Here is a 25,533-nt window from a genome sequence, read left to right on the forward strand (position 1 = left end):
TGAGTTCTGTAACATGGCTGTATTTGACGCAGTTGCTGGAGGTGAAAATGGGGTCCAGCATGTGTTCTGCGGTGTGTATAGGGTCGTGGACAATCTGGGTCAATCCAAGGCTGCTCATACTGTTGAGGAGGTGTTCAGTGTTGTTTTTGTTGAGGTCGTCAATGTGGAAATTTAGGCCATCAAGGAAGAAGTAGTCCTTGTGGTCTAAGGCTGCAGGTGCAATAAAGTCTGTGATGGTGTTGAAGAAGCTGGAGTGCCGGCCTGGGGGTTGGTATGCAAGGATGCCTCTAATGGTTGTTTTGTCTTCCATGTGGAACTTCACGTTGAGATGTTCCACGGTGGTGGTGGTGTTGTCAGTGGTGGTGGTGCACTATATGGTCTTTTTGTGGATGATGGCTGTTCCTCCTCCTGGCTTGTTGGTGTGGTCCTGGTGAGTGATTTTATATCCATCGGGGATCGTAGTGGCAATGTCTGGGAGGATGTGGGGTTGAGCCAGGTCTTGGTGAGGAAGATGTTTATAGTGGGGCCACATTGCAAAGAAGCTTTTGGTTGGTGGTGAACGGATTACTGGATGCAGGACCCCGTGTGCCCCGTTGTTTTCTAGTGTGCCACATTTCTCTTGTGTGGCCACTGACTGCATGCTCATTGCATGCAGTGTCTGTGTCAGTGGTTGCAACCCTCAGCGGTAGGGGCATACCCAGAGCAGTCCTGCTTCCTACCTTGTGCAGTACCACTGAACTGGCGTCTATGTGTGTGGCTGTCTGTGTTTGAATGGGAAATGATTGTGTGGTCAGAAATGCCTGGTGCAGCTCAAGTCATCACGCACCAGCACAGCAGACCTTGTGCTCATACCAGGAGGGCACGGATCTTGGTAAACTCTTTGTGTGCAACCAGAATGCCTGGGAGGTCCAAATCTCTGCACCCCAGACGTGGTGTCTCTTGTCCTGGGAGGTGCTGGATAGGTAGCTATCTGCAAAGTGTGGTGTCTGGCTTGGCTAGGCACCACCTTGAACAGCGTGTCCCACGTCTACCCTCCACCTGTGCTTTGCAGACAGGGGCCTGCACTAAAAATCACCATTTGCCAACTGTTGCCTGTTCAGCCAATCTCTCCTTCTTCTCCTTGTTTAAGTGTGCCCACTGGCTGCAAGCATTTTGGTATCCTGGAAAAGATTGCTGCATTTCTAACTCTGAGGAGAGTGGAAATTGGTTGGAGGGTGGAGTTGGGTTTGGATCCAAGAGAGATCTGCAAAGCATTTACACCTCACCTGCTTGTTGTCAGACCACCACAATAGGGTGCTGGGAACGAGTATGTGCGAGTGCGTGTGGACAAATGTGGCTGACATCCATGGCACCACACAGTGGTGCTGAGTGAGTATGTGGGTGTCTGGGGTTAATCTCACCGCAGGCCCGCAAAGCTGTGCACATTATTTACTATAGTGGTTGGCATTGACATTTACTGGTGCGGCCTCAGCCACGGAGCTATTTGAAAAATGCTATAGTTCTCTGGATGTATACATTGCCACTGCCTTTGGGAACCGGGATGTGTCCTATAATGGTTTTAGATTGAATTGGGGTGATCATTGGGGTGGGTCTCGTGCTGCCAACATGGTAGCAGTGCATGTGGGTGAGGGGAGGGAAAGTATTCATTTTCTTACGTGTACGTGCTGTTGATTTTGTATTAACACTTTTTGGCCTCAAACTATTAGTGATATTTTCGAAAGTGATTTATGCCCAGATTTACATGATGTTCATGTAGTGTTAATTCATGTGTGTGGGAAATATAAACTTTATTTACATACATCTTGTGTGAAGGCTTGCTTGTAACACTCAGTGTACTTATTGTGTGGATGTGCTGTGCTGATGCTTTACACATTACCTCTGTGATAAGCCTGACTGCTCTGTGCCAATCTACCCCAGGGTAAGTGCAGGTTATAAAGGGAGTGGAATCACCCAACCCTCATGGGAGTGGTAGGTCCTGCTTGGCTAGGTCCTTGTCTCAGCCATACGAAAAATGCCACATCCAACAGTCGATGCATGCACAAAATCAACGCATCCCTCAACTTATGAAGTAACATTTATGCATATACTGACACTTTGACCCCGCCTTTCATGTTTGTAACCAAGAACAAAAGTTACTCTGTTCCTTGGACCTGCTTGGCTCCTGTAGCCAGCCCATGCTCCATCATGGTCAGCTTGAACTGTTGACTTTGCCCCTGTCCAGCATGACCTCAAATAACCCCTAAAGTGCTAATTGCTTCTAAACGTGACTTATTCTTCTACAATTCATATCTCAACTTGTACTTATTGAATTTTTTGGTCTTGTTTTGTTCAAAATGTAATAACCAATCTTTCTAAGTCCGTGTGGAGTATTTTTGTGGTGTATTCATTGTGTTTCTGTGCGTGTATGTTGCACAAATACTTTACAAATTGCCTCTTTAGATTAGCCTAACTGCTCTGTACCAAGCTACCAGAGCGAGATCACAGGTAATCTCTAAGTGTGTATCTGACTTACCTTGACAGGGATTATGATTCCTGCTTGTACAGGGTGCATACAATCAGACACCCAATTTCTAACACTCCCCTCATCAGAATCCTTTACTAGACCGCCAAGGAATTCCTTAGGGTGTGCAACATGAGATGGGGAGGCCCTCAATTTTCTAATACTCCCTCTCCCATGCTGGAAGCTGTCTTCAGGAGATGTTTCCTCTTCAGAGGTAGGCATTAATCAGATGAGGAATGGGCCAGAGACTTACATGGAAGAGCTTCCATGTCAGTCCTCTTGTGAGGGTTTAATGGGAAGAAGCCTTCCATGCAAGCACTAAAGGCTTCTCCACACCCCAGTAGGAGGACTTGATATTTACGTTCTCCACAGGGATGTGATTAAATTCATTTTGCCTTTACACAACACTTTGAAGTGTACAATGTTGTTGACAATTTAGTACTATATATCAACTAATTCAGTTCTTCATTATTTACCTTAATATGTTCAGATTTGAACATTATTGTTCTTTTGTTTCAACATTTTCAATTTTACATTTTACCTGCCATCTGCCTGGTAGGTGGTCATATCTCTGGGGGTACTGATGCTTTGCAAGCGAGGTAGTCAGCCATCAGACCCCCGTGTGGTAGCGTAGTATTTTTAATGATACATTTAAAAATAACCTTTAAGCAGAGGTCTTCATCAGGACATAGGCTAAAGAGACAGACCATGGGTGGAAATAGGAAATAGAACATGAGACAGAGAGCCCAAAGGGTGGCAGCTGTATCTAGTTGATAGGCTTCCTAGTAGCTGTACTCGTATTTAATTTAATGGTTGCACAGCTGTCAACTAGCCACATGTCCTTAGTGTGACTTGAGGTTAGCAATTTTATGTTTCTCATCCTACACACTGGCTGTCAAATCCCAGCATGCTTTATGCTGTTGGATAAAAACCCACAAGTGTCTGAAATTCATCTTTAGCACAAAAATACACTTAAAATGGTAGAACAAACCTGGTTTCTAACATGTGATTCACAGATGCTGTATGTTTCTGCCCTGAAGATGACAGTCAGAGATTTTTTTAATAATTATAATTGAAAGAACATGCTACACCCTATCAATAGCATCATTATGACCAGAAACATAAGACTTGAATGTATGCCCAAGTATTTACTACTGTTTGAGATTAATTTCACCCATCACTCCGTCTAATTATAACACCCTAAGTGTGATGTGTTTCCCCAGACATGTCTCACATGCTCAATGTGACAGTTGATACAGACGCTCTGTATAGAATAGGGTAATGGGCAAAAACAGAATTGACTGCAATGAAATCCTAGTATAGCAGTTACCAGGGGTTAAGATTAATTGAAACATTACATCCATCACTTTTTTTAATTTTTCCATCTTGAGTTCATAGGCATTTTTGATATATATACTCACTTCAGCTGCTGCCTGGAAAGTTTTGGGGTGATTCATCAAGCAGGGGGCGAGAAAAAGGGGTGGCAAAACACATTTTCCCCATGCTAATTCCGAGAGGGATTTTAGAGACGACTACAGCTCAAACCGCTGAAAGGAATTACATCAAATTTTCAAGAAAGGTAGATATTGGTCCAGAAAGATTTCTTATGCATTTTGGTGCCAATCTGTTCAGTAGTTTTGGAGCTATTAAAGAAAAAAGATGTATGTATATCTAGAGATGTGGATCCAGCACAGACCAACGTCAGTGCTGTGATTGGCTGGCATCAACCTGAGATAAAAATTGTGGATGCCATTTTGTGTATTGGGCCTCAGTCCTGGGTGGGGGAATAAAACTTAAATGTGATAGTAGGGGTCAGGGTAGAGGTACACTTACTCCATGGGACTGATGGAGGGGTCTTTGATGGACCCCTAATGGTCAAGAAAGTGCTTGAAAACTATTTTTTGGGTGTGTGAGGATCTGCAGATCCAGACCCCAATTAGAAAAAAATACTCCCACTCACAGACTCACTCATTTCCCTTCACACTCAAACCAACTCACAGACCCACTCACACACTCACTCTCACACTCACTCTCACACCCATTCACGCACAAACACACCCACTCACAGACCCACAGAATCACTACTACACCCAATCAGAGACATACACAGCCACTCACACACTTGCCCACACACCCACTTACACACCCTCACAACCACTCACACACCCACCCACAGACCTACAAAACCACTCAAACACCCACTCACAGACCCACACAGCCACTCATACACCCACTCACACACCCACTAACACACTCACATACCCACTTATACATCCACATAACCTGCCCACATACCCACTCACACACCCACTCGCAGACTGACAAAACCACTCACGGACCCACTCATACACTCACACACTCACTCAAACACCCACAAAACCACACACACCCAGTCACACACCCATACAGCCAGTCCAGCACTCCCTCACAGACCCACAGTGTGGGCTTGGCTACATGAGCGGGGTTGATTGCAAGGCCTGCCAACGCCATGCATGGCAGAGGTTAAATTAATAAATGTCAATTAAATTTGTCATTTTCCTACCAGAGCCAAATGTATATTTCTGCCACTGTTCAGTGTCATTTGGCTGTTGATGACTCTCCTAGAGTGACATTTGTATTGATCCCAGATAGTAAAGAAAGGACTTGGGCATGAGGACATGTTTTTCTCTGTGACACGGTCGCCATTTGGGCTGTGCCTGGGAATGTAAGGAGGCCTTTCCTGTCACAGACAGATGTCACTCACACCTGGGCCTGGCCTCTCTATTGTCATGCTAAACTAGCCAGGCACCAGTTTCAGTAGAAGAGAGGCTGTCCCAGAATTGGCTTTTGAGTGACCACAAGGGAAGGTTTCTCTGTGATCATAGCCAGACCTCAGGGTGGGCACGGGGAGCTCTGCCTAGGGGAAGAAAGGTTTTTCCATCTAGGTTGTAGGCAGAGAGGCACGATGTGGGATAGTTTACAGTAAACCACACAGGAAGTGAGGCAAAAGTGGATAGGGTCACCTCTGGAAACTTTTACCCAATTGATTAGGGAGTGGCCAGGGGTTTCCCCCACCTACAGACTGGCACTGGGCATAAATGTGGCACCCATAACCCACCTGAGAACACCTCTGGACCCGTAGAAGACAGAAGAAGCTTTGCACCTGCTGTTGTGACCTCTGAGGAGACACTTCACCCCAACACTTCCCCCCCCCCAAATGGCTGGACCTGCTTGTAGCCAGTGCTGAGAAATGAACTCCAAGTGCCAGTTGGCTAACCTCCTGTTAAGCTACAAGACACAAAAGTTGTAGGAAGCCCAGTTTCCTGAAGAGCCCAGTTAACCAGTTCCAATGAGACCTGCCTTAGACCATGCTCTTGGCTTCTATTGGAGTGAGACCTGACCCCTAAACGGTCTACCTATAGCCCTAGAATTCTTAGGTAAGTGTCAGAGTGGACTCCTCTTGCCTAACCCTTAAGGCTGGGACTTAGAAACTTTTTGAAGAAGGTCTGCTACAAGACCTGACAGAAGACCAGGACCTACCTGCAAGCTGATCAGCATTGCTGGTGGGACTGACGTAGCGGTAGCTACCACTACGTTCTTCCCTGCAGCAGCAAATCCAATTCAGCGGGTCTGACACTGAGCGGCGTCAAACCCTTCTCCAGCTACAGCCTGAAGCCTTACCCATTGAAGGAATCTGACTTACAGAAAAGAGACAAAGTCAGACAGTAGAAATCTTCACTTGATTTGACTTTGAACAACATCTGATCAACCTCAATGGCTCACTGGGTGCACAGTTTGAACTTTTCCCACTCTGAGCTTTTGCCACTTTGCCAAGGCCTTCACCGAAACCTTGTTCTTCTCCAAACTATTGTTGATGACCTTGTCTTTGGATCTAGTCTACTGGTTTGCCATGCTGACAACACCACCACCTTCTCAGAAAGCCATGCCACAGCATTTTCTGCATAATCCATCATCTGTTGCATAATCTGCAGATTTTAGAAAATGTTTCTATCTGAAACTGATCACAATTTATTGAAAATGCGAGAACACATGTTGCCAGGCCGAAGAAGGCCCTTTGCAAAGGTGGACCTGCTATCACAAAGAGTGCTGCATTTCTCCGCATGATTTTCCTTTTGTTGCTGAATAATTTAGTTAACCCTTCTGCGTAATTTGGTCCTCCCCAAGACATAATTCCTGTGTTCCTCGTTCTACCACTGCAGTCTATTCCATTTCACCTTGTTTTAGCCTGAGTTTGTAATGTGAGAAGTGAGTGACAGTCAATTAGAAATCCTAGGGTGAGATGAACTCACACATTTGCTTGTCTCAAACTCTGTGATACGCTGAATTTCAGGGTCTGCAACAAAAAAAATAGTTTTTTTAATGTACTAAACCCATTTAGCCATTTGGTAATATGTCACCAAATAATTAAAAGGGTTTGGGAAATCATAAGGAATCGCTATTCGGAAGGGGCGTGTTTAGGTGTCCCTTTCAAATAGCAATTCCTTATACTATGTATTAATATTTTACAACCAAAATGTGGTCGGAAAACATTCATATTTTACCCACATCTCAAATGTAGGTGATAACCCATTTTCAAATGAGAAGGAGTCAACACGTACCCCTTCCTCTTGGTGAAAATACTGTTGAATTTGTTAAAAGACAGCGAATACAATGTGCGTACATCTGGCTCCTTGTCCACTGCCAAGTGTAGAGCCGCATAGCTGGCCTCTCTCCTCATAATCTGTTTTTCTCACAAAAGGAGGAGAGGCAAGTTAACCCTGCACATCACCATTTTAGTTCTTTTTTTAGACTAAACTCTACCATGGCCCACTTATTTTTATTTTTGCTAATATAGTTTAAAGTAAAGAACTCGCGCATAATGGTATTGAAGCATGGTTTCACCACATCACTCAACATGGGAGCAAGTGCTCTAATACTAATTACTTGTGAGGGAATTCTATAGACAACATGGTTGCCATGTGACTAAGATCGGCAAATCTGCTCACAGTGGGAATTACATATTTAGACTGCCCGAAGTTATGGTATTGCCACTTCGGCTTTTTGTAGAGAATTTAATTATATTGGAAAAAGTTTCCTGTGGAGATAAACAAGTGTGATTGCACAAAGGGGGTTTCTTATAGTGTGGGCTGTGATATTACCTACTGGCAGTAGCCAGTAGGTAATTATTATAGATAGGACTAACCAGTGCCATAGAATACATGTTTTTTGTTTTGCTAATATCTTTGGCGCCATTTGACAAATCTTCACAAATCTTTCAAAACTAGTTTGCCACTCACTTCAGCTGCTGTCCAGACAGTTTCAGTGTAATTCGTCAAGCGGGGGGCAAAGAAAAAGTGGGGATCTCAAAAAGCTTTTCTTCATGCAATATCTATTGTTTTTTTGCAATTTTTAGACATTGCTACAGCCCAAATCCCTGAATGGAATTGCACCAAATTAAGCAGAAAGCTATATTTTGGTCTAGAGAAAGCCCTTTTCGTGTAATTTGATGTGAATCTGTTCTGTAGTTTTGGAGTTATTAAAGCAAATATAGATATCCAGGGATGCATAGCCTTTGACGCACCTTGCAAAGTACAGCGTGAAATTGCACAGCGCAGGTTTGATCAACAAATGCCAATTACATTTTACATAATAATAATTTACGCTAAGAAAACGCGGCGGCTCCAAGTGAAAAGCAAGGCCCTGATTGGCTGCCTGCAATTTGAAAGGAAAGTCTTAGCTACCATTTTGTTTCTTGGCTAGGGCCCCGGGAGAAAATAAAAACACACATAAGAGGTCAGAGTAAAGGAATCCCGACCCCTAAGGACACAAAGGGCCTGATTAAAATGTGGCCGTCTATAGACTGCCAGTATCGCAGTAAAAAGGCTGGTGGCGAACAGGTGCAGGGAACCCCAGCACCGTAGAAATTATCACAGTCGGCTGAACATTGCGAGGGTGCTGGTGCACCCTACAGGCTACAGCATTGCTGCCAGCTCGATTACGAGCAGGAAACAATGCTGTAGCCTGTTTTCTGCTAGGCCAGCAGAATGAAACCTTAACTCTGGCAGGGAGGTCACTGCATAGGCAGCAGCCACCCTGTCGGGAGTTTGGCAGACGGGAACTCAAAATAGGGCCCATAGAAAGGTCTCTAAGGGAACTCTCATGAGCAAATAATTGCCCAATTTTTTATTTATTATTGCCAGTCTGGGCATCCACCATGGCGCACAGCACGACCCCCCAGTGGAAATCCCATGCAACCACCCACCCTTTTTGACGCAAAATGTACTAAAAATGTGAGACAGGGTTTTGCATCACAAAATAATGCCTTTTGAAACGGAGTAATGTTTTCTCACTTTTCTTGTGTGCTGCACTGTGCAACACCCATACAATGTAAGAAAAGTCTTATAAGTTGTCTATACATAATATTTTGTACTAGCAGAGTGTACCCTTCCAGTACAAAACCTATGCTAGACTCACACACACACCCTTGCACTATTGTACAAAGGTGTTTGTGGCGCACAGAAGCTAAAATCAGCACCGGCAGGAAGGAGAGGGGAGGAGAGGGCCATATCTCTGCGATATGGCACCCTCCTGTACCCTCCCTGTCACGCAGCGCAGCATTTTTAGCTGCTGCGCTGTATTGGGTGCCAGTTTTGTCCCTTCGTTTTTTGTGGTAACTGGGCGCAATTAGCGGAAATTAAACTCATTTTAATAGTCACTGGTCAATCTACCTCTCTGGCACGCATCCCTGCTCTCCTAGGCAGGATCCTAGCTGAGTGATTTAATGAAACATCTTAGCTACTGTGGAAAAACGAGAGGCCACATTTCATGAGACCTCTAGACTGCAAGTGAGCCTTCCGACTCCATTCGTCACATTCAAGTTCCTCTCAGGGCACATCGTCATTCAAAATTTGGCCCGGATTCTTGGCACGGTTTCTCGGAGATGCGCCGCAGTTTCTTCAGATGTGGCGTTCCATTGCTCGTGAATCTGGATCATTAGCCAGCGTCCCAGAAGAGCTCGAAATGCTTTGTTAATTCCCACAACAGGTGCGGAAGCCTTACTTACGTCCATCGCGCGATGCCCAGAATTTGACCTGGATATATGTTCCAAGATTGGGTGACGTCATTGGCCTTTAAGGCAAGCAATATAATTTGTTTCAATTTAGTCTGCTTGTTTGCTGAGCAAACAGTCCTGCGTTGTACGGCTACCACTGCGGTTTTATGACTAACCCTCACCCCTCCTTTTAAACAAACTTTATTTTTAAACATAGAAATTATTTACATGCTTCATTTTATCTTCAGCTGCGTTTATTTGCATGTGCATTGGTATCTCATAATTCTTATATTTGATGTAAGGTGCGGACACTCCTTCCATGGAAACAAGTCAGCTTTGAAATGTGATGATCTAAAGGCAGATCGATCACTAGCACTTAGGAAACTCACAGTTTGATAGGGTGCAGTGGTCTTAGTCCTGGTTGGCTTTATAGGTGCTTATATAATTTGCTGCTGAGGTGAAATAACGCCCCTCAGTACTGCCAGACCCAGAAGTACTGGATTTCTTTGCAGGTTTTTTTTCCAGAACTTCCCATAAAGCCTGCTGCTGTTCACGTATAACATTAAGAAATTTGACTCCATTACAAAAAAAAACGTAAAACTATCCACCCACCATGGGCCCATATTTATACTTTTTTAGCACCGCATTTGCGTCATTTTTTGACGCAAAAGCGGAGCAAACTTAGAAAATACAATTGTATTTTCTAAGTTTGCACCGTTTTTGCGTAAAAAAGCGGCGCAAAGGCGGCACTAAAAAAGTATAAACATGGGCCCATGTTTGCCGCACTGCAGAGTTGGTATTAAAATATTCGTTCCATCCCATTTCTAGCCCATAGTTAGGGCCACTAGAATAATGCCGCAGAGGAACATCAAATTATGCGATAAGGTTGAGTAAAGTATGTGGTATAATGCGGCACATTTATTGGTAGTATTCCTTCATTATAAGTTATAGGTCAACCACTAGGTAGGATTCCACCTGGAACTTATATGATCTTTCTAGCCATATATTTGAATTGGTTTATACATCGTACATATATGATATAAGTTTGGGGCACCGGAATAGAATTTGGATAAGATTCATGTTGTTCCCAATCGATGAAGCACTCCCTCTGTCAGTCACAAAAAAATATTAGCCCCAGATGTACTAAGGGCCAGATGTAGCAAAGGTTTTTTACCCATTCTGTGTCTATGGGAAAATGTGTTTGTACATATGGCCCTAAATCTTTTTACTGCCTCAAAGAATTGAAATCACTGTTTATAGCTTTATAGCAACGAAAAAAACTGTGTACAATAATTTCCCAAACTGTGCGCCGCGGCACCCTTGTGCGCCGTCCAAACTGGACAAGGGCGCCCTGAACAGAGGGCCCCCCATAATTGAGGGAGAACAATGGAATTACTTCCGAGGCTGGGCTTACATCCCCCTACTCGCCAAACAAAGTAACATAATGGGGAGCCGCATCCTGCGGCCAATAGATCAAGGGAGCCGCAGATCAAAAATGTTTGGGAACTACTAAAACATTGAAGGAGTCAGTGCATTTTTACAGATATCTAAAATGGGTGTTAGCGCGTCAGACCTTATTAAGTGAACTTACAAGGGAGACGCATATAGGCCGATGGACCTTTTGACAGCGCTTCGAGTTGTTCCTACCATGTAGCCACAAACCACTGCAAATCAATAGCAAATATCAATCAAAGACATCAATGAGCGATAGGAATCAGTAATTTCCACACACCATGACCTCTCTGCCATGACTAATCACACCTATATATGCAAAAGGTAGAGTGTTTATGTTCCTTAATTATCAATGCTAATGTTACATTACTTAGGGGGTTATTACAACTTTGGAGGAGGTGTTAATCCGTCCCAAAAGTGACGGTAAAGTGACGGATATACCACCAGCCGTATTACGAGTTCCATAGGATATAATGGACTCGTAATACGGTTGGTAGTATATCCGTCACTTTACTGTCACTTTTGGGACGGATTAACACCTCCTCCAAAGTTGTAATAACCCCCTTAGTCTCAAAATCAAATGATAAACATACAGAAACAATACTGGCTGACCAAGGCAGCGAAAGAATCGCAATCTAGTCAAAGCTTCAGCTACCACACATTTTAAGGTTACAGTACAAATTAATAATATGAATAGCTGCGCAAATGAAATAGCGTACATTTAGATTCGGCAAAGAAAAGACATCAACTGTTATTACATATAGCGAACTTCATCAGTGAGGATCATACCTAACATCAGATCAGAATATCATGTTGGGCTTCAAGCAAAACAATTTAGTCACACAAATTTGGAAAAAACATCTAACTGTGGCTCTATCAAAATAGCGGTTGGTACCTAGAGACAGAAGCAAATAGAGATAACAATGAGTAACATCGTCTTATACCTGTCCTCAATATGGTTCAGCAAGCTGTGACAGTCTTCATCAAGACATCAGTTCAGTCAGGATTCAGCGTCAAAGTTCAGAAAAAACAGAGGCCCTCATTCTGACTTTGGCGGGCGGCGGTCGCCGCCCGTCAAAATCAGGCCGCCGAAAGACCGCAGCGGACATTCTGGCTTTCCCGCTGGGCCGGCGGGCGCCCGCCAAAGGAGCACCCGCCGGCCCAGCGGGAAAGGCCCTGCAACAATGAAGCCGGCTCCGAATGGAGCCGGCGGAGTTGCAGGGGTGCGACAGGTGCAGTTGCACCCGTCGCGATTTTCACTGTCTGCAATGCAGACAGTGAAAATCTTTATGGGGCCCTGTTAGGGGGCCCCTGCACTGCCCATGCTAATAGCATGGGCAGTGCAGGGGCCCCCAGGGGCCCCACGGCACCCGTTCCCGCCATCCTGTTCCTGGCGGTAAAAACCGCCAGAAACAGGGTGGCGGGAAGGGGGTCGGAATCGCCGCCATGGAGATTCAGCCCATGCAGGGGAAATCCGGCGGGAAACCGCTGGATTCCCTTTTCTGACTGCGGCGGTCAGAATGGGCTGGGAAGCACCGCCAGCCTGTTGGCGGTGCTTCCGTGGTCGGAATGACCCCCAGAGTCTCTTTAAGCAATTTGGAAAAGAATAATAACTCAACGTTCAGAGAGACTGGGAGAATGGCGCGGAATGGCTTCTCTCCTCTTGGTACAGTCCGGCTAATTTAGATTTCCTAAAACTTCTTTCCACGTCATTATTGGTCAAAGATTCACACGTTTGCATTTAGTCCAATGAAAATGAAACCCTATATCTAAAGTTTTAGTACTACAGGGTTCACATGTCGATGACTGGCTTCTCTTCTCCTGTTCCCATCGTTCGGCTTGCCAGGTATCAATATTGTTGCAACTTATACTCCACTCAGTGCATCCATTGTCTTTTCCTGGGAAGGTCACTTTTACACATACTATGATATACAATGTTTCCCTAGGTAGTACAGCATCTTCTAGCAATTTTTTTTCACACACATGTTCAGTACAGTGGAAAATCACAATTTAATTCTCTAAGGAGCCATTTTATAACACGCCAGAAAATGCAGCTTGACATGAGGCCGTGCAACTAGGCCAAGACCTTTGAAGAACCAGAACCTTATGGGCCTGGCGGCGCAGGGTACGCCTGAAATCTCCTTGGATTCACCTGCCTCAACTAACAGAGACACGGGACACTCTGTCAGGCGTAAAAGATCAGATTTTATTAGCTGCAGCTAGTACAGTTGTCCAAGAAGTACACAAGGTATGTTCTCAGGAGACTGCCACTTTACTTTGTGGCGCACAATCTTATATACCGTATAAAAACCATTTATTAACTACATACACTCCCAGAACACATAGAAAGGAGCTAGTAAGAATAATGTAAAGATAGAACAGAGCCAATAGAAATGTCGGAAAACAAGACAGCACCAATAGAAGGAATTGGAAAACAAAGTATCAAGTGACTTAAGGTTGCCTCCCCTCCAGCTGTGTTTGTCACCCCTCCCTTGAACTAATTCATTAACCGATCCACAACGAAGTTGCATGTGGTGCGATAAGTTTGTGTGCGTTTGGAAGACAGTTGTGAAATGAGAGAATACTAGCAAAGGACAGCGAAGGCCAGACGATAAGATAAGATCGGCGGAGAATAGTGTGAGCCTACAGATAGTTGAAACAAGGATTAGAAAACCAGACAGGGATTAGTGTACTCGGTCAGACCTTAATACCAGCCTTGTAAAGATAGAGGCAGAAGGCTGTTTTGAACACCATGTTGCAGAATAAGCAGAAAAGGCAGAATGGACTTCGTTCGCTGTGCTGCCTGAGTGAAGGCAACATAAAATGGCGGCGGGCCACAAAATGGCGGGTCGATACGATCGTATTAAAAATCGAATTTCCTCAGACCCTCCTTTTGCCAGAACTCAGGCAAGATATACAAACTCATGTTAATCTGAGTCGATGTCTATGGCCATGAGGTCATCAAGCTGTTGCTGTACCATCATTTTGATATTCTCTGCTCTTTGTGACTTGGGTTTGGGAATACATGCAGTAGCACATAGGTTGCAGATGGCAGGACCGCAGTGCATACAAAGACAACAAGAGAATATAAAAGCTAAAATTACTCCAAAGAATGTCAATACCTTCCAACCCCATTTGGACAGTAATCCCCAAAACCACTCTGAAAAGGACCAATCTCCTTCGTCCTGATGAATCGACTCGGAGATTATGTGTAACTTAGAGATAGCTTGGTATACTGTCGGAGCGTCATTAGGTATGAAAATACAGCAACTTGATCCGATCAATTTGCATACTCCACCACGGTCCGCAAGAACAAAGTCTAAGGCAACACGGTTCTGCAAGGTCATAAGACGATCAGCCTGTAGTTCAGCTGTAATGTTACTTAAAGCTCCTACAGTGATGTCTATGGTGGTTTCTACGACACGAACCAATTGCCTTATATTTCTGCTGTTGGCCATTGGACCCCAGAAGGGAAGAAATCCTTTGAGGAAATCTCCTCCCTCTTGTCCTGCTGTGTCTTTCGAATCCACAATCCCTCTGCCATATCTATTTTTATGATGGTTCGCAGGAGCGGTGTATGTAGGGGGAAGAAGAAAGGCTATATAACAAGTACCAGAGAAATCAGCTGGCAACCATGTATAAGCCCTATCGTGGCAAACGAAGTATGTACCTTGAGATGGTACTAACGGCAGTGAATTCAGGGCTGAATAAACATATGTATGGGAACATAAACTTTCTCTTTGTCCGGTGTTTGGAGTTCTACCATTTATTTGCAGACAGAAATTTCCTTGTTGGGGTATGACCCGTATCGGAGGAGATTTTCCTTGCTCAATCTTATCATTGAGGCTGGAAATGTAATTAGTTATGTTCCAATTGGTATATGCTTTTCTTTCATCTATGGAAGCTTCACTTTTTTCCATGATTTTAGCCATAGCTACCATTCCCTTTATCAATAAACTATGACTGAAATCTGAACCAACACTATGTGAACTGACAGGTTGTTTAATTTTACTTTGATATGCATTATTGAAAATGACAAAATAAGCCCAAGCGGAACCTTCATAGGAGAATGGAAGAACTAAATATGGCATTCCTTTTTCTACCGTATGTGGTATGAGTCCACACACCCAACAGTCAGTTGTATTGATCACTAACTGATGTTGATGTAACAACTGGACGAAGGAATTGTTAAAGTATTCAGTTCTTCTGATGAGTTCATGCTGGGGAAGAGTGTGAAATAGGTGCGGAGAGATAGTAGAAGAAGATGTAGAGGTAGGAGAAGAGACAACTTTTTGCTGCAGAGTAATAATGATCCAGTTTACAGATGCCAAAAGAATACACGACAATATAATGACGCATAGAGCAATACTACAACGACTACATATTTCTTTACAATTATTCTTTACATTTTTACTTTCTCTTTTATCTAATGTAGCCTCCATCTTTCTAAGTGGATGCTCACGGCAATCTTCCTCAATCACTGTAGTCACGATTATCTACCGTCCTATGACACTGTGAGGTCCTGCAGGCCTATTGCCACTTACTCAGGTCGTAACTAAGACTCCTACCGTGACCCTGCAACCGGGATAGAGTACTACATAGGAGAGAAAGTTACAAGTTCTTTGGTCTTGGTCTCAAATTATAGCGTTCCTGTCCAGAGGCAGTCTGGTTTTGAAACAATGTTCCTGGATTTGTCGTGTTCAAGCGACGATGCGATGGTATTGCTTCTTGAAGGATGTCGTCGTCCTCTTTCTCAGAAAGTGTTCCAATTAGACGCGCATCACTGAATGGTACAAATTGCGGAACTTTCTCACTTTCAGAGTCACTGATGCCTCTACGGACCCACTGATCGAAAGGCAAGGGCAAAGGCACTTTCTTGCAGTGCACGGCATGCACCCAGTTTTTCTTTCCTTCGACTTTAACTGCTGTTCTTGTGGTCAAAAGAACCAGGCGTGGCTCTCTCCATCTGGGTTCCAAATTTCTCTGTCGTTGGAAATTTTTCGTGCAGACCCAGTCACCTGGTCGGATGGAATGACCTGGGTCTGTGGAAGCCTCTGGTAGAGCACTCTGAACCTGTTGATGAAGAACACGCAATTTAGTTGTAAGGTCATGCAAGTAGTCAATCAACATCGGGTATGGCAAGTCTGAGTATTTCTTAGGGCGAGGAACTCCCCATACATTAGCTGGGCGACCAAATATCACTTCGTAAGGGCTAAGCCCCAAACGAGAGTGTACTGCTGTTCTGGTGGACAGAAGAGCCAATGGTAAAGCATCAGGCCAATTAAGTCCTGTGCTAGCTTGCACCTTAGCAATTTTAAGCTTCAAGGTTCCATTGTAGCATTCTACTAAACCAGCCGACTGTGGGTGATTCGCCGCGTGGAACTTCTGTTTTATGCCAAGACCTGCACAAACTTTTTGCATGACTTGACCCACAAATTCGCTCCCATTGTCACTCCAGACAATGCGCGGCAAACCAAACCTAGGGAAGAATTCTTTCAAAAGTATTTTGGCAGTTGATAAAGCAGTATTGTCCTTCAGAGGGTAGGCTTCTACCCATCTAGAAAAAGCACATACTACCACCAGAACATATTTGAGGTTGTTGCATCGTTCCATGTGAATATAATCGATCTGCAACACCTCAAATGGATATGTTGGAGGAGCAAAATGACCTGCTGGAGTTGGGGTTCCCTTTCCCGGATTGTACATCAAGCAAACAATACAATGTTTTACTACATTATTTGCACACTTTGGGATCCCCTCATTTTGCCACACTGGAGCCAGAAGTTTACATATTCCTTTTGCACTTAGGTGAGCTGGACCATGTGCCATAGTAACTACAGGTAGTACATAAGCATCTGGTAACAGCCAACGTTGATGTTCTGATAATTCAACCCAACATCCCATCTCATCTAACATTCCTGTACTTTCCTTCCACTTTCTCAACTCATTCTCCGTAGCCTCTCCTTGAATTGATTTCACACTCTCTACTGTATCTTCACACATTCCCTTTTCTCTTACGCAGTTTGCGGGACCTGCAACATACATTCGACTTGTGTTGTCTCTGGCTGTCTTTTTCGCTACCTCATCTGCAAATGCATTTCCTCGACCAACATCGTCCACAATCTTTTTGTGTGCACTACACTTCACGATCGCTATCTGAGTAGGCATTGTAAGTGACTCCAGAAGTTCAGTCACTAATTGACCATGTTGTATCTTAGTACCATGGGAAGTAAAGAATCCTCTTTCCTTCCATAAACGCCCAAAGTTAAACGCTACACCAAAAGCGTATTGGCTATCAGTGTACACGTTTACTCTTTTTCCTTTGGATAACACACACGCTCTAGTTAAGGCTATCAATTCAGCTGCCTGAGCTGAATTATGTCTAATGCGTGCTGTCTCCACAATCATATGCAAAGTAGTAATAGCGTAGGCTGAAACTGTATCTCCATTCGGGAGCTTGAAACAAGAACCATCTACCCATAGTGTTCCATCTGGATTCACCAATGGCGTGTCTTTTAGGTCAATTCTACCCTTAGTCTCTTCTTCAGTACGGAGAAAACAATCATGCTGTTCAGAGACATCTCTCTCTTCTGGAAGAGGCAACAAAGTAGCTGGATTCAGGGTATTACATCGTTTGATGTGTATGTGACTAGCCAAAAGCGTCAGCTCATATCCGGACAACCGAGCACTCGTAAGATGCTGCGTTTTTGTCCTATTTAGTAAAATATCCACTGCATGTGGCACCATAACAATGAGAGTATTATCTAGCACTACTCCAGCAGACTGTCGAATAGAAATTGCTGCTGCCGCTGTCGCCTTAAGACAACTAGGCAATGCTTTAGCTACTGGATCTAACGTAGCTGAGAAATATGCGCATGGTCGCTGTTGATCTCCAAAACGCTGCGTTAAGACTGACAATGCACAACCCTCTCTTTCGTGGACATAGAGCGTAAAGGGCTTACTGTAATCAGGAGTACCCAATACAGGAGCAGAACACAAAGCAATACGCAAATCAGTAAAACTCTTCTGACATTCGTCAGTCCACGGAAGAGGCTGAGGCGTATCTTTTAAAGTTAGCGCCAACAGCGGTTTAGCCAATAAAGAGAAACTCGGAATCCACTGTCTACAATAAGAAGTAATGCCCAAAAAGGCACGTACCTCTCTTTGTGTGGATGGCACTGACATTTGTGCAATTGCCTGAATTCGTTCGGGGGTCAATCGTCGTCCCTCCTTTGACAAGAGATGACCCAAATAAGTCACCTCGCGACAGACATATTGTAATTTAGAAGGAGAAACCTTGTGATTCAGATCAAACAAATGACGCAACAGTGCAACGGTCACGTTTTTGCAAATCTCCTCTGAATCAGCGGCAACTAATAAGTCATCCATGTACTGAATGAGAGCGGCACCGGACGGTAAGGAAAAGGCATCAAGATGTCATTTTAGAGCTTGACTGTAAACAGAGGGACTTTCACAATAACCTTGAGGTGCGCGTTTAAACCGGAAGCTTCGGCCTCCGAGGGAAAAACCAAAAATATCTCTACTCTCTTCGGCGATGGGAATACTAAAGAAAGCATTCTTTAAATCGATAACTGAAAACCAAGTCGCTGTAGAAGGTATCATCGTCAACAGAGCAGTGATATCTGGGACTACAGGAAACTGCGGTACGACAATCTTGTTTACCTCCCGAAGATCAATTACAAAACGATAAACAGGAGGCTGAGAAGGATCAGTGCGTTTAAGAACCGGAAGAACAGGACTGTTACATGTATTTCCTCTCGTTTCCTCAACCACACCCTTCTGAATCAAATCATGGACAATTTCCAGAAGTGCTTTCTCACCTTCAGTAGAGATTCTGTATTGCGGAATACGTGGCATTTCAGCATTGGGCTTAAGAGTAACAACATAAGGTGGGATCTCAAGACAACCAACGTCATTCGGACCCGTAGCCCAAAGCGTTTCGGGAAGAGAAAGCAATTCAGGTGGGAATTGATCTTTTGATAAGTACATTGGACTAGTCATTTTCTGTCCTAGAGTGAGGTATACACCAGAAGGTGAACAATATATCGTAGCATGCATTCTTTTTAATAGATCTAAACCCAACAAATTTTCACCATAACCATTCGTCAGAAGAAGCGGAGCTTCTAAATCATAAGGGCCTATTGAAACAGGCAAAGGGCAAGAAACTGGATTGCGAACAGGGGCGCCAGAAAATCCTACAGATACATTCGTTAAGCCAGACAAAGGTGCGCCAGGGAGTTTAGAATGAATGATAGAGCTTCTCATGGCACCAGTATCTAAAAGAAATGGCTCTGAAACACCCATTGTAGTGACATTAACATAAGGTCCATTCTGATCCATTGGAATTGACGTAACCCCCTTACTTTGTCCATGGCTGTCCTATTCAAAATGAAGACTTTCATTCCCTCCTTCAATATACTGATCCTCACTGTAATACTGTGTAGACCTAACATTTTGCTGGTCAAAGTAATTTCCGGAATTTGGAGGAACAAAAGAACGCTGCTCTTGGGTTAACACACCTCGACCTCTACCTCTATTTGCTGACTGAAGACCACCACGACCTCGTGAAGCAGATGTTGCTCCATTACGCTGCAACAATGCCGGACAACTGTTCTTAAAATGACCTTCCTCCCTACAATAAGCACATTGATTGGGACCTAGCAAAGGTCTTGGAATGAATGGTTCAGGCTTTTGATACAACCTCTGAAACTGCGGAGGCTGTTGAAACTGAGGCTGAACATAACGAGGAGGATAAGCCTGTTGCAAGAGAACTTTAGTTTTTAATTCTTTCGTCTTTTTCTCTTGTTTTTCCCTTTCTTCTTTGTCTCTATTTTCATAATATTGTGCAGTAGCCAATATCTGGGCGGAAGAAGAAACTGCCCATGAACTCTCGGAGTCTTTTAGCTTGTGTGATAGTTCAGGAAGCAAGTTATATACGAACTTATCCACAAATAATCGCTGTCCCCCTTCTGTAGCCATATCTTGACCACTGTGATCAATGAATGTCTCCTCGAATCGGGTAAAGAAATCGGAAACACTTTCATCTTTCTTTTGTTTACATGCTGCTAGCTTATCCCAATTAACTCTCAAAGCAGGCATCATTGTTTTCATTAATGTAATAATCCTACCAGGGAGTTCTGAGATCAAAGCGTCGGGCTTTGCACCACCTACTTGACCTCTATCTGCGGCAATAATAGCGTTCCAATCGCCGCCTAATTCTTGAGCGTGATCCTCTCTACGAATTTTAGCCCATATTGTCTGTGGAACTACATTTCCCATCAACATGTCAATATCTGCTAGATTCATAGTACATGCATCAACTGTTTGCGACAACTCTTTATAGTAACCAGCAGGATTTTTGCGTGAATCTGGTAGTGACTGTTTAAGTGCTAAAACTTCAGACCTTTTCCAGGGGACATGTATCCATATGCGCTGAAAATGCGCAGGAATAGCTGGATTAGCACCTGCTGCTGCAACTTCTTCCTTCCATATTGGAGAAACCTCTCTCATGGGATAGTTTTTCAGTGCTGTCCTAACTGAAGGATCAGAATCAGGAAAAGTCTGTGAGAACAATAGGGATCTGAAAGAAATAAGTGTTCTGACAGCGTTTTCAACCTTAGGACCCACAATAAGTCCTTTGTCAAAGTCAGCCTGAACATCTAACAGATCCTGTGGGACCGAACCCAAATTCATATCCTCCCATTCTTTAGCGAGAGTATCGCACATAACTTTAAAAACATATCTCTGCGTAGGTGCATTCCATTGCAGAAAGGTGGACATAATATCAGACGTACTATATTGGGGACCCTTCTTGATCCATCTACAAGCAAGTGAGTCCAATTTTTCTCGCTCTTCGGAGTCTGGGAATTGACTACGAGACTGTCTTCGAGAAAAAGCTGGAGACACATTTAAAGCTTCAAAGAAAGGTGATAAGAGACCAGAGACAGTATCTGCAAATTGCTTACGCATAGATGGAGAATTTGACATAAGGATAGGGGACAAGGTATTAGGTGAATTAACTAAAGGAGCATTAGGAATTGCCAAAGGAGCAGAAGGCAAAGGAGTTAAAGGCAAAGCTGGCATAGGCAATACTTGAGGAGGCAAATGTGGAAAAGCTGGAGCAGGCGGAAGCACAACTGGCGGCTGAACAGGCTGTAACATCGGGGGTGCATTAGCACCTTGTACATAGGGCGGAGGCAATTTCAATAAGTGGGACATTAAGGAATCTTCCTCAAAATCTTTTCTTTTATCAAGGGAAGAGATAGGCAACGTCGGATAGCATTTATCTATTGCCATTCGATGCTGTCTGTCTGAAATTTCCATTGCATTATCTATTTCATCATCTTTGAATTGCTGAGCAGCCTGTATAATCGTCATTCCCTGTGTTTTCCTATCTCGTTTCGCTTGTTTAATTTCTCTCTGTTTGGCTTCCTTACGCCAAAGGCGAAAAGAGTCAAACATTGCCGGCCGGGCTTTTCTTTTAAATAACGTTGCTTCTAAATTATCTAGCACATCAGTTTCGAAACTACCATTTTCTGGCCATTTTAAAACACCATCTTTCTTTGTATATCGGGTCCATGTCTTATTAAAGGCAATAGGACCAACACCATGTTTAGAATAGAGCTCATATGTGGGAGTTCCAACCGAAGGAATCGGACAGGAGTCCTCAAGCTGGGAGTCCCTATTACAACCAAAGCAACAAAGTTTTCCAAACTTAGTCAGACCAGACATCTCACGATTTTACTGGCTGTTCACAAACATCAAGGGGGTAAAACTTTCAGTTTACACAGCACAAATGCACTTACCCCTCGGCTTTGGCCACTGCAATGGCCAAATCTAAGGACCTAAGGACAAAACAAAGACCAAAATTTGTGGGCGCGACCCACCAAATACTTAACTAAGGATGTCTTCTTACACCAACAGAGGCCCGTCTATCGTCTCGCTTTACCATACATCATCAAAGAAAGGGCCAAGGCAGGGCGGCAGTCAGGGCAGCAGTCGTCAGTAGCCGTCAGGAAGGAGTAACCGCGCTGAAAAAGACCTTCGGACCACTTCGACATACAGGGGTCGCTTGACGTGGCTCGCGATTCCTCCAGAATTTTCTTGCGGGGTTCCTCACGACCTTCAGGCAGAACCGGTACCGCTGAAGCCGCCCCACGTTGGGCGCCAGTTGAAGAACCAGAACCTTATGGGCCTGGCGGCGCAGGGTACGCCTGAAATCTCCTTGGATTCACCTGCCTCAACTAACAGAGACACGGGACACTCTGTCAGGCGTAAAAGATCAGATTTTATTAGCTGCAGCTAGTACAGTTGTCCAAGAAGTACACAAGGTATGTTCTCAGGAGACTGCCACTTTACTTTGTGGCGCACAATCTTATATACCGTATAAAAACCATTTATTAACTACATACACTCCCAGAACACATAGAAAGGAGCTAGTAAGAATAATGTAAAGATAGAACAGAGCCAATAGAAATGTCGGAAAACAAGACAGCACCAATAGAAGGAATTGGAAAACAAAGTATCAAGTGACTTAAGGTTGCCTCCCCTCCAGCTGTGTTTGTCACCCCTCCCTTGAACTAATTCATTAACCGATCCACAACGAAGTTGCATGTGGTGCGATAAGTTTGTGTGCGTTTGGAAGACAGTTGTGAAATGAGAGAATACTAGCAAAGGACAGCGAAGGCCAGACGATAAGATAAGATCGGCGGAGAATAGTGTGAGCCTACAGATAGTTGAAACAAGGATTAGAAAACCAGACAGGGATTAGTGTACTCGGTCAGACCTTAATACCAGCCTTGTAAAGATAGAGGCAGAAGGCTGTTTTGAACACCATGTTGCAGAATAAGCAGAAAAGGCAGAATGGACTTCGTTCGCTGTGCTGCCTGAGTGAAGGCAACATAAAATGGCGGCGGGCCACAAAATGGCGGGTCGATACGATCGTATTAAAAATCGAATTTCCTCACCTTGCTAAGTTAAGGCATACGATTAATAAAGCTAATACATAATGCATAACCATTAATATGACATATTAGCACATTAATCAAACATAAGCTCAACATTTCATATTAATAAGCTATTAATAAGTACACTTCGTGAACACTGGCGGCCACTCACGTGGGCGCAACATCACATGTGTGGATTTTTTTCTCTAAGTTAATACATTTTCTACACAAATCCAACACCCTGAATACATGAATATTCATTAATAAACTCAGCGTTAACAATCCTTCCTCTGATGACTAAGGGGGTCATTATGTTTTTGGCGGGATGGCCCGCCGCCAACCGTGCCAACGGTCAATGAAAGACAGCCAGTGTCGGCGGCCGGCATCCCGCCAAATAATTAGGCATGGAGCCTCATTAGGCATTAGCATGCGTAATGCATTAGCCAGCATGGCATGCGCCATGCTGGCAGTCGGTGGCAGGGGTGGATGCTACTCCACCCTCTCCGCCACGTCACTCCATACACCGTCACGCCTATAATAAAGCAGTTACAGGCGTGGCGGTGTATGGAGAGGTGGCAATGGTGGCGGTTCCCTCCTGGAGCAGCGTGACGGAAGAGGTAAGTGCTCTCCGAGAGGGAAGGGGGATGGAGGGTTTATGTGTGAGTGTGTGAGTGCATGGGGGAGTGCGTGAGTGTATGTGGGGGGATGTGTGTCTGCGTGCATGTATGCATATGTGCATGTATGTCAATGTGTGCATGTGGATGTGGCGGGTTGGGGTTTAGGGGGACCTGTATGTAGGGATGGGGGCTATTCTAGGGGCTTAGGGGATGGGTAGGTGTTGTGAGAAGGGGGAGGGGCCTGGCGTGTCACATATAGGTGACAGGAATAATTATTCCTGTCACCTGTATACTTTCCACCAGGAATTACCTGGCGGGGCAACTCACCAGCGAATCCCTGGTGGAAATAGGATCATAATCCCACCGCCTGTCCAGCCTCCACCGCCGGGTCAAATGTGCCCACAGTCGGCCCGCAGTCGAATCTGGCATGGCAGTGGATGGCAGTGAACTGGCACTACTGTGTTCAGAATATGCAGTTGGCGGTAATGAATGCCACCACCAGCGTGGCGTCCAGACCACCATGGTCATAATGACTGTTGGCGGCTGGCCATTCTGCCAAAAACATAATGACCCCCTAAATCTTCCCACACAAAATTTTCCTTTGCTTCAGTTTAAAATGTTGTCATCTCTACTCCCTTAAATCTTAATTCACTTTTCGAATTTCCTCTAAACAAATTTTCCCTTTTCATTTCTTTCCTCCTCTGATCATTTTTCATTTTCCTCAATTTAATCATTCTACATAATATACATATTCCTAATGCTCCAATTATGCAAATCACAATAATCAATATCCCTTGTAATATTTTCAATATTATCCATTTCCCACTGTTGCAAAGCTAATTTCCCACTTAAACAAATCCTTTGCCAACTTTCTCCTAAACACCTGGTTCTTTCAACTCTTTCAAATAAGACACTTTCATTAGTCAGATTAGTAAGTAAGCTTCTAATTTCTACACTATTTTCAGGAATATACCAGTAGCAATGCCTTGAATTAAGCATTTTACTAAAAGAATCCTTTGCTAAAAGAATGTCTAACTGAAGAGTCAGCGCTCTTTCCGCTGCCAATTCTGTATCTATCAGGATCATGGCTCCTGAAAAATTTGTCAACATGTTATCCACAATAGTAGACAACTTTTGAATCTTTATAGAATTCAGAACAACTCCTACTGAAGGAATCATTGCTCCAAATATATCTCCCACTATACCAGAATGAGACTCTCTCCTTTCTCTACTGTGATGTAACTCTGTTAATTTCGGTTATCTTTTCAAGTCATCAAGTTGGAATATCTTTCAAGTAACATGTGCCATACCATCCTCTTAGAATACGGTAGTAAGCATTAGGTCCACAAATGTACCAGGAATTGCTGGATCCTGGCCATTGAACTTAAATGTCCATTTACTCTGAAACAAAAACACATGCCTATATTCACTCGTTCCCACAAATAAAGTGTCAGTACTAGAGCTAGGTCTATATATACAAAGCTTCCCTACGTGTTGTGCATCTAAAGCTAATTTCCCTTGTGTCTTTATTTCACTAAACGCATAATCATTTCTAAAAGTTCTTTTCTCTAAACCCTTTTCTAACTTCTCCTTTAATGCCTTTCCCCTATCATCTGTCTGATCTAAGAAGCTCTTTTCTAAAAGTGTAAGCAAGCATGTCAGGTTGTTCTTGTGCATGCAGGCTGTCCCAAAAGTTAATGTAGGCTCGAAGAAACCCCTTACTAACACTGTGTCATTGTCCTTAGTTACTCTACTCAGATATCTAATTATGGGGACAAACAAAAACAATACATCGTGGTAGGAATAGGAATACTGACTGTGGTCCTGTTTATAGAATCTTGTTAGTAACAGACTTCAATTTATTCCATAAGTAAGAAGCAAACTATGATAGGTAACTCCTTCTTCAACTGATGAGGGAATCTGCATACACACATAACAATTCCTCACATCCATCATCGCAACATACTC

At 43.8% G+C, this 25,533-nt stretch overlaps 1 protein-coding gene across 1 annotated transcript in view; it reads left to right on the forward strand.

Annotated features, from left to right (window-relative positions):
* MYOM3 (myomesin 3) overlaps positions 1 to 25,533 on the forward strand; it is a 394,520-nt gene that overhangs the window by 130,329 nt on the left and 238,658 nt on the right. The window lies entirely within an intron of this gene.

Source organism: Pleurodeles waltl, chromosome 3_1 (assembly GCF_031143425.1).
Source record: "Pleurodeles waltl isolate 20211129_DDA chromosome 3_1, aPleWal1.hap1.20221129, whole genome shotgun sequence".
Classification (NCBI taxonomy): domain Eukaryota; kingdom Metazoa; phylum Chordata; class Amphibia; order Caudata; family Salamandridae; genus Pleurodeles; species Pleurodeles waltl.